Below are 20895 nucleotides of genomic sequence, written 5' to 3' on the forward strand. Positions count from 1 at the left end.
AGCAGGAGATCTGGCGTAACAGAACAAGCACTAAGCACATTATTACCAGTGATAGCAGGGGATCTGGTGTAACAGAACAAGCACTAAGCACATTATTACCAGTGATAGCAGGGGATCTGGTGTAACAGAACAAGCACTAAGCACATTATTACCAGTGATAGCAGGGGATCCGGTGTAACAGAACAAGCACTAAGCACATTATTACCAGTGATAGCAGGGGATCTGGTGTAACAGAACAATCACTAAGCACATTATTACCAGTGATAGCAGGGGATCTGGTGTAACAGAACAATCACTAAGCACATTATTACTAGTGATAGCAGGGGATCTGGTGTAACAGAACAAGCACTAAGCTCATTATTACCAGTGATAGCAGGGGATCTGGTGTAACAGAACAGGCACTAAGCATATTATTACCAGTGATAGCAGGGGATCTGGTGTAACAGAACAAGCACTAAGCACATTATTACCAGTGATAGCAGGGGATCTGGTAACAGAACAATCACTAAGCACATTATTACCAGCAGTAGCAGGAGATCTGGTGTAACAGAACAAGCACTAAGCACATTATTACCAGTGATAGCAGGGGATCTGGTGTAAGAGAACAAGCACTAAGCGTATTATTACCAGTGAAAGCAGGGGACCTGGTGTAACAGAACAAGTACTAAGCACATTATTACCAGTGATAGCAGGGGATCTTGTGTAACAGAACAAGCACTAAGCACATTATTACCAGCAGTAGCAGAGGATCTGGTGTAGCAGAACAAGCACTAAGCACATTATTACCAGCAGTAGCAGAGGATCTGGTGTAGCAGAACAAGCACTAAGCACATTATTACCAGCAGTAGCAGAGGATCTGGTGTAACAGAACAAGCACTAAGCACATTATTACCAGCAGTAGCAGGAGATCTGGTGTAACAGAACAACCACTAAGCACATTATTACCAGCAGTAGCAGGGGATCTGGTGTAACAGAACAAGCACTAAGCACATTATTACCAGTGATAGCAGGGGATCTTGTGTAACAGAACAAGCACTAAGCACATTATTACCAGTGATAGCAGGGGATCTTGTGTAACAGAACAAGCACTAAGCATATTATTACCAGCAGTAGCAGGGGATCTTGTGTAACAGAACAAGCACTAAGCACATTATTACCAGTGATAGCAGGGGATCTTGTGTAACAGAACAAGCACTAAGCACATCATTACCAGTGATAGCAGGGGATCTGGTGTAACAGAACAAGCACTAAGCACATTATTACCAGTGATAGCAGGGGATCTGGTGTAATAGAACAAGCACTAAGCACATTATTACCAGCAATAGCAGGGGATCTGGTGTAACAGAACAAGCACTAAGCACATTATTACCAGTGAAAGCAGGTGATCTGGTGTAACAGAACAAGCACTAAGCACATTATTACCAGCAGTAGCAGAGGATCTGGTGTAATAGAACAAGCACTAAGCACATTATTACCAGCAATAGCAGGGGATCTGGTGTAATAGAACAAGCACTAAGCACATTATTACCAGTGATAGCAGGGGATCTGGTGTAATAGAACAAGCACTAAGCACATTATTACCAGTGATAGCAGGGGATCTGGTGTAACAGAACAAGCACTAAGCACATTATTACCAGCAGTAGCAGGGGATCTGGTGTAACAGAACAAGCACTAAGCACATTATTACCAGCAGTAGAAGGGGATCTGGTGTAACAGAACAAGCACTAAGCACATTATTACCAGCAGTAGCAGGGGATCTGGTGTAACAGAACAATCACTAAGCACATTATTACCAGCAATAGCAGGGGATCCGGTGTAAGAGAACAAGCACGAAGCACATTATTACCAGCAGTAGCAGAGGATCTGGTGTAATAGAACAAGCACTAAGCACATTATTACTAGCAATAGCAAGGGATCTGGTGTAACACAACAAGCACTAAGCACATTATTACCAGTGATAGCAGGGGATCTTGTGTAACAGAACAAGCACTAAGCACATTATTACCAGTGATAGCAGGGGATCTTGTGTAACAGAACAAGAACTAAGCACATTATTACCAGTGATAGCAGGGAATCTTGTGTAACAGAACAATCACTAAGCACATTATCACCAGCAGTAGCAGAGGATCTGGTGTAATAGAACAAGCACTAAGCACATTATTACCAGCAATAGCAGGGGATCTGGTGTAATAGAACAAGCACTAAGCACATTATTACCAGCAATAGCAGGGGATCTGGTGTAATAGAACAAGCACTAAGCACATTATTACCAGTGATAGCAGGGGATCTGGTGTAACAGAACAAGTACTAAGCACATTATTACCAGTGATAGCAGAGGATCTGGTGTAACAGAACAAGCACTAAGCACATTATTACCAGCAGTAGCAGAGGATCTGGTGTAATAGAACAAGCACTAAGCACATTATTACCAGTGATAGCAGGTGATCTGGTAACAGAACAAGCACTAATCACATTATTACCAGTGATAGCAGGGGATCTGGTGTAACAGAACAAGCACTAAGCACATTATTACCAGTGATAGCAGGGGATCTCGTGTAACAGAACAAGCACTAAGCACATTATTACCAGTGATAGCAGGGGATCTGGTGTAACAGAACAAGCACTAAGCACATTATTACCAGTGATAGCAGGGGATCTGATGTAACAGAACAAGCACTAAGCACATTATTACCAGTGATAGCAGGGGATCTGGTGTAACAGAACAAGCACTAAGCATATTATTACCAGCAGTAGCAGGAGATATGGCGTAACAGAACAAGCACTAAGCACATTATTACCAGTGATAGCAGGGGATCTGGTGTAACAGAACAAGCACTAAGCATATTATTACCAGTGATAGCAGGGGATCTGGTGTAACAGAACAATCACTAAGCACATTATTACCAGTGATAGCAGGGGATCTGGTGTAACAGAACAAGCACTAAGCACATTATTACCAGTGATAGCAGGGGATCTGGTGTAACAGAACAATCACTAAGCACATTATTACCAGTGATAGCAGGGGATCTGGTGTAACAGAACAATCACTAAGCACATTATTACCAGTGATAGCAGGGGATCTGGTGTAACAGAACAAGCACTAAGCACATTATTACCAGCAGTAGCAGGAGATCTGGTGTAACAGAACAAGCACTAAGCACATTATTACCAGTGATAGCAGGGGATCTCGTGTAACAGAACAAGCACTAAGCACATTATTACCAGTGATAGCAGGGGATCTAGTGTAACAGAACAAGCACTAAGCACATTATTACCAGTGATAGCAGGGGATCTGGTGTAAGAGAACAAGCACTAAGCTCATTATTACCAGTGATAGCAGGGAACCTGGTGTAACAGAACAAGTACTAAGCACATTATTACCAGTGATAGCAGGGGATATTGTGTAACAGAACAAGCACTAAGCACATTATTACCAGCAGTAGCAGGGGATCTGGTGTAACAGAACAAGCACTAAGCACATTATTACCAGTGAGAGCAGGGGATCTAGTATAACAGAACAAGCACTAAGCACATTATTACCAGCAGTAGCAGGGGATCTGGTGTAACAGAACAATCACTAAGCACATTATTACCAGTGATAGCAGGGGATCTGGTGTAACAGAACAAGCACTAAGCACATTATTACCAGCAGTAGCAGGGGATCTGGTGTAACAGAACAAGCACTAAGCACATTATTACCAGTGATAGCAGGGGATCTGGTGTAACAGAACAATCACTAAGCACATTATTACCAGTGATAGCAGGGGATCTGGTGTAACAGAACAAGCACTAAGCACATTATTACCAGTGATAGCAGGAGATCTTGTGTAACAGAACAAGCACTAAGCACATTATTACCAGTGATAGCAGGGGATCTTGTGTAACAGAACAAGCACTAAGCACATTAATAACAGTGATAACAGGGGATCTGGTGTAACAGAACAAGCACTATGCACATTATTACCAGCAGTAGCAGGGGATCTGGAGTAACAGAACCAGCACTAAGCACATTTTTACCAGTGATAGCAGGGGATCTTGTGTAACAGAACAAGCACTAAGCACATTATTACCAGCAGTAGCAGGGGATCTGGTGTAACAGAACAATCACTAAGCACATTATTACCAGTGATAGCAGGGGATCTGGTGTAACAGAACAAGCACTAAGCACATTATTACCAGTGATAGCAGGAGATCTTGTGTAACAGAACAAGCACTAAGCACATTATTACCAGTGATAGCAGGGGATCTTGTGTAACAGAACAAGCACTAAGCACATTATTACCAGCAGTAGCAGATGATCTGGTGTAATAGAACAAGCACTAAGCACATTATTACCAGCAATAGCAGGGGATCTGGTGTAATAGAACAAGCACTAAGCACATTATTACCAGTGATAGCAGGGGATCTGGTGTAATAGAACAAGCACTAAGCACATTATTACCAGTGATAGCAGGGGATCTGGTGTAACAGAACAAGCACTAAGCACATTATTACCAGCAGTAGCAGGGGATCTGGTGTAACAGAACAAGCACTAAGCACATTATTACCAGCAGTAGAAGGGGATCTGGTGTAACAGAACAAGCACTAAGCACATTATTACCAGCAGTAGCAGGGGATCTGGTGTAACAGAACAATCACTAAGCACACTATTACCAGCAATAGCAGGGGATCCGGTGTAAGAGAACAAGCACGAAGCACATTATTACCAGCAGTAGCAGAGGATCTGGTGTAATAGAACAAGCACTAAGCACATTATTACTAGCAATAGCAAGGGATCTGGTGTAACACAACAAGCACTAAGCACATTATTACCAGTGATAGCAGGGGATCTTGTGTAACAGAACAAGCACTAAGCACATTATTACCAGTGATAGCAGGGGATCTTGTGTAACAGAACAAGCACTAAGCACATTAATAACAGTGATAACAGGGGATCTGGTGTAACAGAACAAGCACTATGCACATTATTACCAGCAGTAGCAGGGGATCTGGAGTAACAGAACCAGCACTAAGCACATTTTTACCAGTGATAGCAGGGGATCTTGTGTAACAGAACAAGCACTAAGCACATTAATAACAGTGATAACAGGGGATCTGGTGTAACAGAACAAGCACTAAGCACATTATTACCAGCAGTAGCAGGGGATCTGGTGTAACAGAACCAGCACTAAGCACATTATTACCAGTGATAGCAGGGGATCTTGTGTAACAGAACAAGCACTAAGCACATTATTACCAGCAGTAGCGAGGGATCTGGTGTAACAGAACAAGCACTAAGCACATTATTACCAGCAGTAGCAGGGGATCTGGTGTAACAGAACAAGCACTAAGCACATTATTACCAGTGATAGCAGGAGATCTAGTGTAACAGAACAAGCACTAAGCATATTATTACCAGTGATAGCAGGAGATCTAGTGTAACAGAACAAGCACTAAGCACATTATTACCAGCAGTAGCAGGGGATCTAGTGTAACAGAACAAGCACTAAGCACATTATTACCAGCAGTAGCAGGGGATCTAGTGTAACAGAACAAGCACTAAGCACATTATTACCAGCAGTAGCAGGGGATCTGGTGTAACAGAACAAGCACTAAGCACATTATTACCAGTGATAGCAGGTGATTTGGTGTAACAGAACAAGCACTAAGCACATTATTACCAGCAGTAGCAGGGGATCTGGTTTAACAGAACAAGCACGAAGCACATTATTACCAGTGATAGCAGGGGATCTGGTGTAACAGAACAAGCACTAAGCACATTATTACCAGCAGTAGCAGGGGATCTGGTGTAACAGAACAAGCACTAAGCACATTATTACCAGCAGTAGCAGGGGATCTTGTGTAACAGAACAAGCACTAAGCACATTATGACCAGCAGTAGCAGGAGATGTGGTGTAACAGAACAAGCACTAAGCACATTATTACCAGCAGTAGCAGGAGATGTGGTGTAACAGAACAAGCACTAAGCACATTATTACCAGCAGTAGCAGGGGATCTAGTGTAATAGAACAAGCACTAAGCACATTATTACCAGTGATAGCAGGGGATCTGGTGTAACAGAACAAGCACTAAGCACATTATTACCAGCAGTAGCAGGGGATCTGATGTAACAGAACAAGCACTAAGCACATTATTACCAGTGATAGCAGGGGATCTGGTGTAACAGAACAAGCACTAAGCACATTATTACCAGTGATAGCAGGTGATCTGGTAACAGAACAAGCACTAAGCACATTATTACCAGCAGTAGCAGGGGATCTGGTGTAACAGAACAAGCACTAAGCACATTATTACCAGTGATAGCAGGGGATCTCGTGTAACAGAACAAGCACTAAGCACATTATTACCAGCCCAGAGGCAGAACTTTTTTTTCACTTTCTGTGATGAGATTTTTTTAGTGAAACATTTTCTGCAGGTCATTTTTAAAAAAAAATCAATTTTAAATTAGGCAGTTACACTAAAGCACCAGTTCAATTGTAATGTGTTAGCTGGAGAATAAAGCAATATTTAAAGCTTTATATTATAGTGCAGTAGTTGAAAATTGCATTGCAAATTAGCAGCAGACAAACTTTAAAAATGGTGCAATGCTTATACGAATGTTTTACATTCAGAAAAAAACAGCTTTGCAGACTGTGAAAGGCTAGGGGGTGGGCTTGAAATGATCTCTGAGAGCCAGTCAATTAATGCACTACTACTTTGTAGCACTACTGTATATTTGACTGTTCACTTCAAACAGCACGTTGCTCTGGAGGAATTGTGATAAGGAAAACTTACACAGTGCAGCCAGAGAACAGCCTAATGTGGAGCAGCTCTGAAAAGTTAAATTAATAACAGTTCCTGCATGTGTCCTGTTCTTTCCGCAGACATGCTGCATTTTCTGCAATGACATCTCAGATCACTGTATGTTCTGCCTTGGGGCCAGTGATATCAGGAGATCTTGTGTAACAGAACAAGCACTAAGCACATTATGACCAGTAGTAGCAGGGGATCTGGTGTAACAAAACCAGCACTAAGCACATTATGACCAGCAGTAGCAGGGGATCTGGTGTAACAGAACAAGCACTAAGCACATTATTACCAGTGATAGCAGGGGATCTCGTGTAACAGAACAAGCACTAAGCACATTATTACCAGCAGTAGCAGGAGATCTGGTGTAACAGAACAAGCACTAAGCATATTATTACCAGTGATAGCAGGGGATCTAGTGTAACAGAAAAAGCACTAAGCACATTATTACCAGTGATAGCAGGAGATCTGGTGTAACAGAACAAGTACTAAGCACATTATTACCAGTGATAGCAGGGGATCTAGTGTAACAGAACAAGCACTAAGCACATTATTACCAGTAATAGCAGGGGATCTAGTGTAACAGAACAAGCACTAAGCACATTATTACCAGTGATAGCAGGGGATCTTGTGTAACAGAACAAGCACTAAGCACATTATTACCAGCAGTAGCAGGGGATCTGGTGTAACAGAACAAGCACTAAGCACATTATTACCAGTGATAGCAGGGGATCTTGTGTAACAGAACAAGCACTAAGCACATTATTACCAGTGATAGCAGGAGATCTAGTGTAACAGAACAAGCACTAAGCACATTATTACCAGCAGTAGCAGGGGATCTGGTGTAATAGAACAAGCACTAAGCACATTATTACCAGTGATAGCAGGAGATCTAGTGTAACAGAACAAGCACTAAGCACATTATTACCAGCAGTAGCAGGGGATCTGGTGTAACAGAACAAGCACTAAGCACATTATTACCAGCAGTAGCAGGGGATCTGGTGTAAGAGAACAAGCACTAAGCACATTATTACCAGCAATAGCAGGGGATCTGGTGTAACAGAACAAGCACTAAGCACCTTATTACCAGTGATAAAAGGGGATCTGGTGTAACAGAACAAGCACTAAGCACATTATTAGTAGCAGGAGATCTGGTGTAACAGAACAAACACTAAGCTCATTATGACCAGCAGTAGCAGGAGATCTGGTGTAACAGGACAAGCATTAAGCACAATATTACCAGTGATTGCAGGGGATCTGGTGTAACAGAACAAGCACTAAGCACAATATAACCAGCAGTAGCAGGAGATCTGGTGTAAGAGAGCAAGCACTAAGCACCTTATTACCAGCAGTAGCAGGAGATCTGGTGTAAGAGAACAAGCACTAAGCACATTATTACCAGTGATAGCAGGAGATCTGGTGTAACAGAACAAGCACTAAGCACATTATTACCAGCAGTAGCAGGAGATCTGGTGTAAGAGAACAAGCACTAAGCACATTATTACCAGCAGTAGCAGGAGATCTGGTGTAACAGAACAAGCACTAAGCACATTATTACCAGCAGTAGCAGGAGATCTGGTGTAAGAGAACAAGCACTAAGCACATTATTACTAGCAGTAGCAGGAGATCTGGTGTAAGAGAACAAGCACTAAGCACATTATTACCAGTGATAGCAGGGGATCTGGTGTAACAGAACAAGCACTAAGCACATTATTAGTAGCAGGATATCTGGTGTAACAGAACAAACACTAAGCTCATTATGACCAGCAGTAGCAGGAGATCTGGTGTAACAGAACAAGCATTAAGCACAATATTACCAGTGATTGCAGGGGATCTGGTGTAACAGAACAAGCACTAAGCACAATATAACCAGCAGTAGCAGGAGATCTGGTGTAAGAGAACAAGCACTAAGCACATTACTACCAGCAGTATCAGGGGATCTGGTATAACAGAACAAGCACTAAGCACAATATAACCAGCAGTAGCAGGGGATCTGGTGTAAGAGAACAAGCACTAAGCACATTATGACCAGTAGTAGCAGGAGATCTGGTGTAACAGAACAAGCAATAAGCACATTATGACCAGCCGTAGCAGGAGATCTGGTGTAACAGAACAAGCACTAAGCACATTATGACCAGCAGTAGCAGGAGATCTGGTGTGACAGAACAAGCACTAAGCACATTATGACCAGCAGTAGCAGGAGATCTGGTGTAACAGAACAAGCACTAAGCACATTACTACCAGCAGTAGCAGGGGATCTGGTGTAACAAAACAAGCACTAAGCACATTATTACCAGCAGTAGCAGGAGACCTGGTATAACAGAACAAGCACTAAGCACATTATGACCAACAGTAGCAGGGGATCTGGTGTAACAGAACAAGCACTAAGCACATTATTACCAGCAGTAGTGGGGATCTGGTGTAAAAAGCACTAAGAACATTATTACCAGTAGTAGCGGGGGATCTGGTGTAGGAAGCACTAAGCACATTATTACCAGCAGTAGAGGGGGATCTTGTGTAGGAAGCACTAAGCACATTATTACCAGCAGTAGCGGGGATCTGGTGTAAAAAGCACTAAGAACATTATTACCAGTAGTAGCGGGGGATCTGGTGTAGGAAGCACTAAGCACATTATTACGAGCAGTAGCGTGGGATCTGGTGTAGGAAGCACTAAGGACATCATTACCAGCAGTAACAGGGGATCCAGTCCAGGAAGCAGTAAGCACATTATTACCAGCAATAGCAGGGTATCTGGTGTAGGAAACACTAAGCACATTATTACCAGCAGTAGCGGGGGATCTGATGTAGGAAGCAGTAAGCACATTATTACCAGCAGTAGCGGGGGATCTGGGGTAGGAAGCACTAAGCACATTATTACCAGCAGTAGAGGGGGATCTGGTGTAGGAAGCACTAAGCACATTATTACCAGCAGTAGCGGGGGATCTGGGGTAGGAAGCACTAAGCACATTATTACCAGCAGTAGCGGGGGATCTGGTGTAGGAAGCACTAAGCACATTATTACCAGCAGTAGCGGGGGATCTGGGGTAGGAAGCACTAAGCACATTATTACCAGCAGTAGCGGGGATCTGGTGTAGGAAGCACTACGCACATTATTACCAGCAGTAGCGGGGGATCTGGGGTAGGAAGCACTAAGCACATTATTACCAGCAGTAGCGGGGATCTGGGGTAGGAAGCACTAAGAACATTATTACCAGCAGTAGCGGGGGATCTGGGGCAGGAAGCAGTAAGCACATTATTACCAGCAGTAGCGGGGGATCTGGTGTAGGAAGCACTAAACACATTATTACCAGCAGTAGCGGGGGATCTGGTGTAGGAAGCACTAAGCACATTATTACCAGCAGTAGCGGGGGATCTGGTGTAGGAAGCACTAAGCACATTATTACCAGCAGTAGCGGGGGATTTGGTGTAGGAAGCACTAAGCACATTATTACCAGCAGTAGCGGGGGATCTGGTGTAGGAAGCACTAAGCACATTATTACCAGCAGTAGCGGGAGATCTGGTGTAGGAAGCACTAAGCACATTATTACCAGCAGTAGAGGGGGATCTGGTGTAGGAAGCACTAAGCACATTATTACCAGCAGTAGAGGGGGATCTGGGGTAACAGGGTATCTGGGGTAGGAAGCACTAAGCACATAATTACCATCAGCAACAGGGGATCTGGTGTAGGAAGCACTAAGCACATTATTACCAGCAGTAGAGGGGGATCTGGTGTAGGAAGCACTAAGCACATTATTACCAGCAGTAGAGGGGGATCTGGTGTAGGAAGCACTAAGCACATTATTACCAGCAGTAGCAGGGGATCTGGGGTAACAGGGGATCTGGGGTAGGAAGCACTAAGCACATAATTACCAGCAGTAGCAGGGGATCTGGGGTAACAGGGGATCTGGGGTAGGAAGCACTAAGCACATTATTACCAGCAGTAGCAGGGGATCTGGGGTAACAGGGGATCTGGGGTAGGAAGCACTAAGCACATTATTACCAGCAGTAGAGGGGGATCTGGGGTAACAGGGTATCTGGGGTAGGAAGCACTAAGCACATAATTACCATCAGCAACAGGGGATCTGGTGTAGGAAGCACTAAGCACATTATTACCAGCAGTAGAGGGGGATCTGGTGTAGGAAGCACTAAGCACATTATTACCAGCAGTAGAGGGGGATCTGGTGTAGGAAACACTAAGCACATTATTACCAGCAGTAGCAGGGGATCTGGGGTAACAGGGGATCTGGGGTAGGAAGCGTTATGCAGAAGGAACAGATATAGATGTACTGAGTTAACGTTGGTTGGTTACAGAGATTTCTATCACCCTTCCGTAAAGACCCGGTTTCCTCTGCTATGTATTTTCCCTCCCACTACTTCAGCTTATTTTTACTTCTCACCTGTATCCGACTGTTGCCCCAGTCGGCCACAATAATATTCCCATTGGAATCAACAGCAATTCCGGTTGGAGCATTAAACTGACCGTTCCCTTCTCCATGAGAACCAAACTTAAAGAGGAACTCACCATCTGCGCTGTAAACCTGAGGAGGTGCAGGAGACAATAAGCAGAGAACAAAGGGACACCAAGAGAAGCAGTGACAAGGGGGGGAGGGTAATAGGAGATGCAACGGGCAAGTGAGGAAAGAGAAGGGTAAATTGAGAGGAGAGAAACAGAGGCCAAGGAAGGTTGAAGGAAAAAAGCAGAAGGGTAAGAAATACAGAACAAGTGAAAAAACTGAACAAAGAAAGAGCCATACAGAGAGATGGACATGGGTGGTTTACATGGCACAGTGAGGGATGCTATGGGCGTATATGAAAATGTCTCTCACATCCCAGCGTAATTCTATAAACATTTTCACACTACAGTTCTCACAATTTTTTCTTACAAGTAAAAAGGTGTCGAGTCTTCACCAACATACTCAAAAACATCATTTATAGCTTAATTCAACACTCCAATGTGCAGCGGCACCACAAGCGGCTAGCTCTCCTACTGATTTAATAATATTGAAGGGCTATTCAATCATAGCCTTATAAATGTATTAAAAGAGGGGAGTGGTTTAAACTTAACACTAGGGTGAGGGAAGAGCCCTCTAGATAGGCTGCACCATTAGCACTCTTAGCCTGGACTAATATATGTAGAAGAAACCGATCATGACCACATAAAATATAACTTTTATTAAATTACCAATAAAATTAGAGACCCAGTGTGAAAACACAAAAAAACAACAAGAGACCGGTTGACTGTATTCCTAATATTGGATAATATTGCCATTGAGATATATTTACATGTCTATAGGAATTGCATTGAGCAGTTCTAAATGGTAATCACTAATGTTCATTCCAGAACTCGTATTAATAGAACTCTATTCAGGGGCAGGAATGAGTATTACTGTGGGTTCAGGTGATATGTTCTGCTTGAACACATGATAAATGTAGTATTAATCAGTTCTGAGAGGTTGACATTCGTGACAATATTCTGGTCTTGTATATGTTGATGTATATAAATAACTAGTATGATTAGTATCACAGCAATATGAGTAAGATCACAGACATTTGAAGATTGTCACATTGTGATCTATGTTAGTTCAGATTGAATATTAAGAGTTGGTAACCTGTACTTTCTCACTGTGTGGGATACAGGATCATATACCTGAGCTAGTAATAACTATCACTTGTGTTTTCTTCTGCAAGATAAAAACGCCTCTATACTGTGTTGGACTGACTCAGTATAGATTTTCGCCAGGCATACTTGTACTGGGCAGGGAATAGGCAAAAGTTTGCACAGCGGCACACCAATCATATATGCTTTAACTACTCATGGTATCATTTCCGGATAGTGTTGTGCTTCATAATATCAATTGCATTACTTGCATTATTAATAATAGATGTTTTAGTAAGATCCTATGCCACTTTTTGACTCACTACAATCAGTGTAAGAGTACTTGTCACTGCCTTGGTTGTATTGAAGTCACCGTTATTATGTATCTACTTTAATCTCCGCCTTAAGAGGGGTGTTTGTAGGTAAGTGCTTTACCTTAGCGCACGCACTGCTCAGAGGCTATTTGTGGCTATAGCCAGAGGCTTGTCACACTATTTTGCAGTTCCTGCATTCTTTATGCAGTTTTCAGACATTACAGACTATACTGAATGGCTTTATTATATCTCTGGCAGGTTTAGCACCTTTCTGATGATTGCCTAATGTTACAGTTTATTTGTATTTATACCTATCTGCAATACGGAAGCTTACATAGAAGTAATAAAATCTATGCTTACCTGATAAATTTATTTCTTTTTTGACATGATAAGTGCACAGATCATCTTAATTACTTATGGGATATTCACCTCCTGGTCAGCAGGAGGAGGCAAAGAGCACCACAGCAAAGCTGTTAAATAGCTCCTCCCTTCCCTCCCACTCCAGTCATTCGACCGAAGTTAGGAAGAGAAAGGAAAAGCCAAGGTGCAGAGGTGTCTGAAGTTTAGAATAACCCACAACCTGTCTAAAAGAGCAGGGCGGGCCGTGGACTCATAGTGTCAAAAAATAAATAAATTTATCAGGTAAGCATAAATTTTCTTTTCTTTTTTTAAGACACGATGAGTTCAAGGATCATCTTAATTACTGATGGGATTCAATACCCAAGCTAGAGTACACAGATGATACGGGAGGGACAAGACAGGGAACCTAAACGGAAGGCACCACTGCTTGAAGAACCTTTCTCCCAAAAGTGGCCTCAGCCGAGGCAAAAGTGTTAAATTTGTAAAACTTTGAAAAAGTGTGAAGAGAGGACCAGGTTGCAGCCTTGCAAATCTGTTCTACAGAAGCTTTATTTTTGAATGCCCATGAGGAAGCAACAGCCCTCGTGGAATGAGCCGTAACTCTCTCGGGAGGCTGCTGTCCAGCAGTCTCATAAGCAAAACGTATTATGCTCTTCAGCCAAAAAGAAAGAAGTAGCCGTAGCTTTCTGTCCCTTACGTTTTCCCGAGAAAACCACAAACAAAGAAGAAGACTGGCGAAAGTCCTTAGTCGCATGTAAATAAAACTTTAAAGCACGGACCACGTCCAAATTGTGCAGAAGTCTTTCCTTCTGAGAAGGATTAGGACACAAGGAAGGAACAACAATCTCCTGATTAATGTTCCGATCAGAAACAACCTTAGGAAGAAATCTAATTTAGTATGTATAATTACCTTATCTGAATGGAAAATAAGGTAAGGTGACTCATACTGTAATGCTGAGAGTTCTAACACTCTCAGAGCAGAAGAAATAGCCACAAGAAATAAAACTTTCCAAGATAGCAATTTAATATCTAAGGAATGCATAGGCTCAAACGGAACCCCTTGAAGAACTTTGAGAACTAAATTAAAATTCCATGGAGGAGTAACTGGTTTGAACACAGGCCTGATCCTGACCAAGGCCTGACAAAATGATTGAACATCTGGAACATCCGCCAGACGTTTGTGTTACAAAATAGATAAAGCCGAGATCTGACCCTCGATCGATAAACCCTTCTCCAAACCATCTTGGAGAAAAGACAAAATTATATGAATCCTAACCCTACTCCATGAGTAGCCCTTGGATTCACACCAATAAAGGTATTTATGCCAAATCTTATGGTAAATACTTCTAGTCACAGGCTTACGAGCCTGAATCATGGTCTCTATGACCGAATCAGAAAACCCTCGCTTGGATAAAATTAAGCGTTCAATCTCCAAGCAGTCAGCTTCAGAGAAACTAGATTTGGATGAAGGAAGGGCCCCTGAATAAGAAGGTCCTTCCTTAACGGAAGTCTCCAAGGTGGTAGAGATGCCATCTCCACCAGATCCGCATAACAAATCCTGCGAGGCCAAGCCGGAGCTATGAGAATCACCGAAACCCTCTCCTGTTTGATTCAAGCAATTACCCGAGGAAGAAGAGAAACGGAGGAAATAGGTATGATAGACTGAAAGTCCAAGGGACCGCCAGAGCATCTATCAGTTCCGCCTGGGGGTCCCTGGACCTTGACCCGTATCTCGGGAGCTTGGCATTTTGACGGGACACCATGAGATCCAATTCCGGTTGACCCCACTTGAGAACTATGTTTGAAACACTTACGGATGGAGTTCCCACTCCCCCGGATGAAAAGTCTGCCTGCTCAGAAAATCCGCTTCCCAATTGTCCACCACTGGAATGTGGATTGCCGATAGGTAACAAGAGTGTACTTCTGCCCACTGGACTATTTTGGCTACCTCTGTCATCCCTGATGATTGATGTAAGCCACTGAAGTTATGTTGTCCGACTGGAACCTGATAAACTGGACCGTGGCTAACTGAGGCCAGGCTAGAAGAGCATTGTAGATAGCTCTCAGCTCCAGAATGTTTATAGGAAGAACAACCTCTGACTGAGTCCAAACTCCCTGAGCCTTTAGACAGCCCCAGACTGCTCCCCACCCCAGAAGGCTGGCGTCTGTTGTCACAATCACCCAAGATGGTCTGCGAAAGCAGGTCCCCTGGGAGAGATGATCCAGAGACAACCACCATTGAAGAAAGTCCCTTGTCTCCTGTTCCAGAGTTATTCGAGGAGACAAGTCAGCATAATCCCCGTTCCATTGCCTGAGCATGCTTAGTTGCAGAGGTCTGAGATGGAAACGAGTAAACGGGATGATGTCCATCGCTGCCACCATCAGCCCTATTAACTCCATGCACTGAGCCACTGATGGCCGAGGAGTGGACTGAAGTACTCGACAAGTATTGATAATCTTTGATTTCCTGATTTCTGTCAGAAATATTTTCATGGACAAGGAGTCTATTATGGTTCCCAAGAAAGTGACTCTTGTATCCGGAACTAGGGAACTCTTTTCCAAATTTACCTTCCACCAGTGAGTTCTCAGGAAAGATAACACTATGTCGGTGTGGGATCTTGCTTGTTGAAAAGATGGCGCCTGAACTAGAATGTCGTCCAGATAGGGCCCACCCCTATGCCCTGTGACCGAAGAACCACCAACAGAGACCCCAGAACCTTTGTAAAGATTCTGGGAGCAGTGGCCAGTCCAAAAGGAAGAGCCACGAACTGGAAGTGCTTGTCCTGGAAGGCAAATCTTAGGAACTTGTGATGCTCCCTGTGAATAGGAACATGTAAGTATGCATCCTTTAAATCCACAGTGGTCATGAATTGACCCTCCTGGATTAAAGAAAGAATGGAACGAATAGTTTCCATCTTGAATGACGGAACCCTGAGAAATTTGTTTAGACTCTTTAGATCTAAAATTTGTCTGAAGGTTCCCTCCTTTTTGGGAACTATGAACAGATTGGAATAAAAACCCTGACCTTGTTCCTGTACTGGGACGGGAACAATCACTCCCAGGGCAGAGAGGTCTCTTAAACAATGTAAGAACGCCTCTCCTTTTGTCTGGTCTGCAGATAATCTTGAAAGAAGAAATCTGCCTCTGGGAGGAAAACTTTCGAACTCCAATTTGTATCCCTGAGACACTATTGCTATTGCCCAGGGATCCTGAACATCTCGAACCCAAGCCTGAATGAAGAAGGAAAGTCTGCCCCCTACCAGATCCAGTCCCGGGGGCATGCCCTTCATGCTGTTTTGGATTAATTAGAAGGCTTCTTGGATTGTTTACCTTTGTTCCAAGACTGATTGGGTCTCCATGTAGGTTTAGATTGTTCCTGCTTAGTGGAGGACCAGAAAGAATTTCCCTTGAAATTCAAAAGGAACGAAAATTACTCTGTCATCCTTTTTGTTTGTTTCACTTATCCTGAGGAAGGAGATGACCCTTACCTACCGTAATATCAGAAATAATTTCCGTCAGGCCAGGTCCAAACAAGGTCTTCCCCTTGTAAGGAATCGCTAGAAGCTTAGACTTAGATGACACGTCCGCAGACCAAGGGTTTAACCATAAGGCTCTGCGGGCTAGGACAGAGAAATCCGAACTCTTAGCTGCCAGCTTAATAATCTGAAGGGAAGCATCCGTAATAAAAGCATTAGCTAGCTTCAAAGCTTTTATCCTGTCTTGGATCTCCTCCAAAGAAGTCTCAGTCCTGAGAGACTCAGACAGAGCATCAAACCAATATGCTGCCGCACTAGTGACAGTAGCAATGCACGCAGCAGGCTGCAACAGCAGACCCTGGTGAACATAAATCTTTTTAAGTAAACCCTCTAATTTTTTCTCCATATATCTTTGAAAGCACAACTATCCTCTATGGAAATAGTAGTTCTCTTGGCTAAGGTGGAAACAGCCCCTTACACCTTAGGAACTGTTTGCCAAGGCTCCTTGAAAGAGTCAGCTATGGGAAACATCTTCTTAAAAATAGGGGATGGGGAAAAGGGAATGCCTGGTCTCTTCCACTCCTTAGTAACTATCTCCGAAGCTTGCTTTGGAACCGGAAATATGTCTGAGTAAGAAGGAACTTCGAAATATCCGTCTAATTTACTAGACTTCGCAGGGGCAACCACAATCATGGAGTCACAGTTGTCTAAAGTAACTAAAACCTCCCTGAGTAACAGGCGGAGGTGTTCTAGTTTAAACCTAAAAGTTACAACCTCCGAGTCCGTCAGAGGCAATGAACTTTCTGAATCTGAAATCTCGCCTTCAGATGGAACCTCAATACCCTCCTCCTCAGGTCCTTGGGAGGGTACTTACGAGATTGCCACAATTGCATCAGAAACCTCATTCACTGTATGTCTGGTTTTCCTCTTACGTTTGTCTTGAAGCATTGGGAAAGCAGACAGTGCATCGGAAATTGTGGAAGACATGAGAGCAGCTATGTCTTTTAAGGTAACTTCCAGCCGGTGCTAGAGCAGAAGTACAGGGCACTGCTTGAGCGGGTGATAAAGTTTGGGACGCATGGGGAGAAAGCTGCGGCATACCCTAAATCTCATCATTAGACTCTTGAGAAACATCCACTTTTGAAAAATTTTGCTCATGAAAAATATTTTCCCTATAACTTAAAGCCCTCTCAATACATGAGGGACAGAAAGGGATTGGTGGTTCCACATTAGCATCCAAACACATGGAGCAAGTAACACTTTGCAAGTCTCTGTGTCCATACTGATTCACAAAAAAACATAAATCTGCAATAAAAGCTTTAATTTTTTATTTTTTTTATTTAAATGTAAAAAAACGTTACTGTGCCTTTAAATTTTAAAGAGAAACTTTTTTACTACAAGTGCTAAAAACGAGTTTAAAGCATATTTTAAGGCAAAAAACATAAAAAACTGCACCTCTACACCTCAGCAGCTCTGCTTAGGTGCCTACCTTACTGCCAGACCGGAGTCTCTCTCTTCCAGCAAACGATCCGTTAGAGCAGCAAACGATGCAGCAACCTTCCTAACTCAGAAACGCTTATTCCCTTATGTAAAAACAAGCGCTTCCAAGCAGAGGAACTATCCGTGTGCATCCAGTGTGACCTCCAGATAGAGACGCAGTTTAGAGAGTGAGCGCGCCAAAACAGGAAGACCCACCCATCGTGGGCGTGGCTAAACTAATAGTAGCTTTCCCGGTCGTAAAATAGTAAGAAAACGCCATAGAACCTAAACCACCATAAAGCTTGTCTCCCATCCCCAGCGCTTGTACATGCTGTCTTGTTCTCTCAGATTCTGAGAGTATAATGTGTCCCAAGGTGCCTATATTTGCCCTGCATTAAGCCCCATATGTGTATACTTAGAAATAAAGTCAAGTGCTCCTTTTCCTCAAGTCCCAGGAAAAAACATAATTTATGTAAGAACTTACCTGATAAATTCATTTCTTTCATATTAGCAAGAGTCCATGAGCTAGTGACGTATGGGATATACATTCCTACCAGGAGGGGCAAAGTTTCCCAAACCTCAAAATGCCTATAAATACACCCCTCACCACACCCACAATTCAGTTTAACGAATAGCCAAGAAGTGGGGTGATAAAAAAGTGCGAAAGCATATAAAATAAGGAATTGGAATAATTGTGCTTTATACAAAAATCATAACCACCCCAAAAAAAGGGCGGGCCTCATGGACTCTTGCTAATATGAAAGAAATGAATTTATCAGGTAAGTTCTTACATAAATTATGTTTTCTTTCATGTAATTAGCAAGAGTCCATGAGCTAGTGACGTATGGGATAATGATTACCCAAGATGTGGATCTTTCCACGCAAGAGTCACTAGAGAGGGAGGGATAAAATAAAGACAGCCAATTCCTGCTGAAAATAATCCACACCCAAAATAAAGTTTAATGAAAAACATAAGTAGAAGATTCAAACTGAAACCGCTGCCTGAAGTACTTTTCTACCAAAAACTGCTTCAGAAGAAGAAAATACATCAAAATTGTAGAATTTAGTAAAAGTATGCAAAGAGGACCAAGTTGCTGCTTTGCAAATCTGATCAATCGAAGCTTCATTCCTAAACGCCCAGAAAGTAGAAACTGACCTAGTAGAATGAGCTGTAATCCTTTGAGGCGGAGTTTTACCCGACTCAACATAGGCAAGATGAATTAAAGATTTCAACCAAGATGCCAAAGAAATGGCAGAAGCTTTCTGGCCTTTTCTAGAACCGGAAAAGATAACAAATAAACTAGAAGTCTTTCGGAAAGACTTAGTAGCTTCAACATAATATTTCAAAGCTCTAACAACATCCAAAGAATGCAATGATTTCTCCTTAGAATTCTTAGGATTAGGACATAATGAAGGAACCATAATTTCTCTACTAATGTTGTTAGAATTCACAACTTTAGGTAAAAATTCAAAAGAAGTTCGCAACACTGCCTTATCCTGATGAAAAATCAGAAAAGGAGACTCACAAGAAAGAGCAGATAATTCAGAAACTCTACTGGCAGAAGAGATTGCCAAAAGGAACAAAACTTTCCAAGAAAGTAATTTAATGTCCAATGAATGCATAGGTTCAAACGGAGGAGCTTGAAGAGCCCCCAGAACCAAATTCAAACTCCAAGGAGGAGAAATTGACTTAATGACAGGTTTTATACGAACCAAAGCTTGTACAAAACAATGAATATCAGGAAGATTAGCAATCTTTCTGTGAAAAAGAACAGAAAGAGCAGAGATTTGTCCTTTCAAAGAACTTGCGGATAAACCTTTATCTAAACCATCCTGAAGAAACTGTAAAATTCTCGGAATTCTAAAAGAATGCCAAGAAAAATGATGAGAAATACACCAAGAAATATAAGTCTTCCAGACTCTATAATATATCTCTCTGGATACAGATTTACGAGCCTGTAACATAGTATTAATCACAGAGTCAGAGAAACCTCTTTGACCAAGAATCAAGCGTTCAATCTCCATACCTTTAAATTTAAGGATTTGAGATCCTGATGGAAAAAAGGACCTTGCGACAGAAGGTCTGGTCGTAGCGGAAGAGTCCACGGATGGCAAGAGGCCATCCGGACAAGATCCGCATACCAAAACCTGTGAGGCCATGCCGGAGCTACCAGCAGAACAAACGAGCATTCCTTCAGAATCTTGGAGATTACTCTTGGAAGAAGAACTAGAGGCGGAAAGATATAGGCAGGATGATACTTCCAAGGAAGTGATAATGCATCCACTGCTTCCGCCTGAGGATCCCGGAATCTGGACAGATACCTGGGAAGTTTCTTGTTTAGATGAGACGCCATCAGATCTATTTCTGGAAGCTCCCACATTTGAACAATCTGAAGAAATACCTCTGGGTGAAGAGACCATTCGCCCGGATGCAACGTTTGGCGACTGAGATAATCCGCTTCCCAATTGTCTATACCTGGGATATGAACCGCAGATATTAGACAGGAGCTGGATTCCGCCCAAACCAGAATTCGAGATACTTCTTTCATAGCCAGAGGACTGTGAGTCCCTCCTTAATGATTGATGTATGCCACAGTAGTGACATTGTCTGTCTGAAAACAAATGAACGATTCTCTCTTCAGAAGAGGCCAAAACTGAAGAGCTCTGAAAATTGCACGGAGTTCCAAAATATTGATCGGTAATCTCACCTCCTGAGATTCCCAAACTCCTTGTGCTGTCAGAGATCCCCACACAGCTCCGCAACCTGTGAGACTTGCATCTGTTGAAATTACAGTCCAGGTCGGAAGCACAAAAGAAGCCCCCTGAATTAAATGATGGTGATCTGTCCACCACGTTAGAGAGTGTCGTACAATCGGTTTTAAAG

At 42.7% G+C, this 20895-nt stretch overlaps 1 long non-coding RNA gene across 1 annotated transcript in view; it reads right to left on the reverse strand.

Annotated features, from left to right (window-relative positions):
• The window catches only part of LOC128654749 (uncharacterized), a 62612-nt gene that overhangs the window by 37012 nt on the left and 4705 nt on the right, over positions 1 to 20895 (reverse strand). The window contains exon 2 of the long non-coding RNA XR_008401484.1: positions 11184 to 11324. This is a non-coding gene — a long non-coding RNA (uncharacterized LOC128654749). The remainder of the gene's footprint in view (positions 1 to 11183; positions 11325 to 20895) is intronic.

This window comes from Bombina bombina, chromosome 3 (genome assembly GCF_027579735.1).
Source record: "Bombina bombina isolate aBomBom1 chromosome 3, aBomBom1.pri, whole genome shotgun sequence".
NCBI classification, from domain to species: Eukaryota; Metazoa; Chordata; class Amphibia; order Anura; family Bombinatoridae; genus Bombina; species Bombina bombina.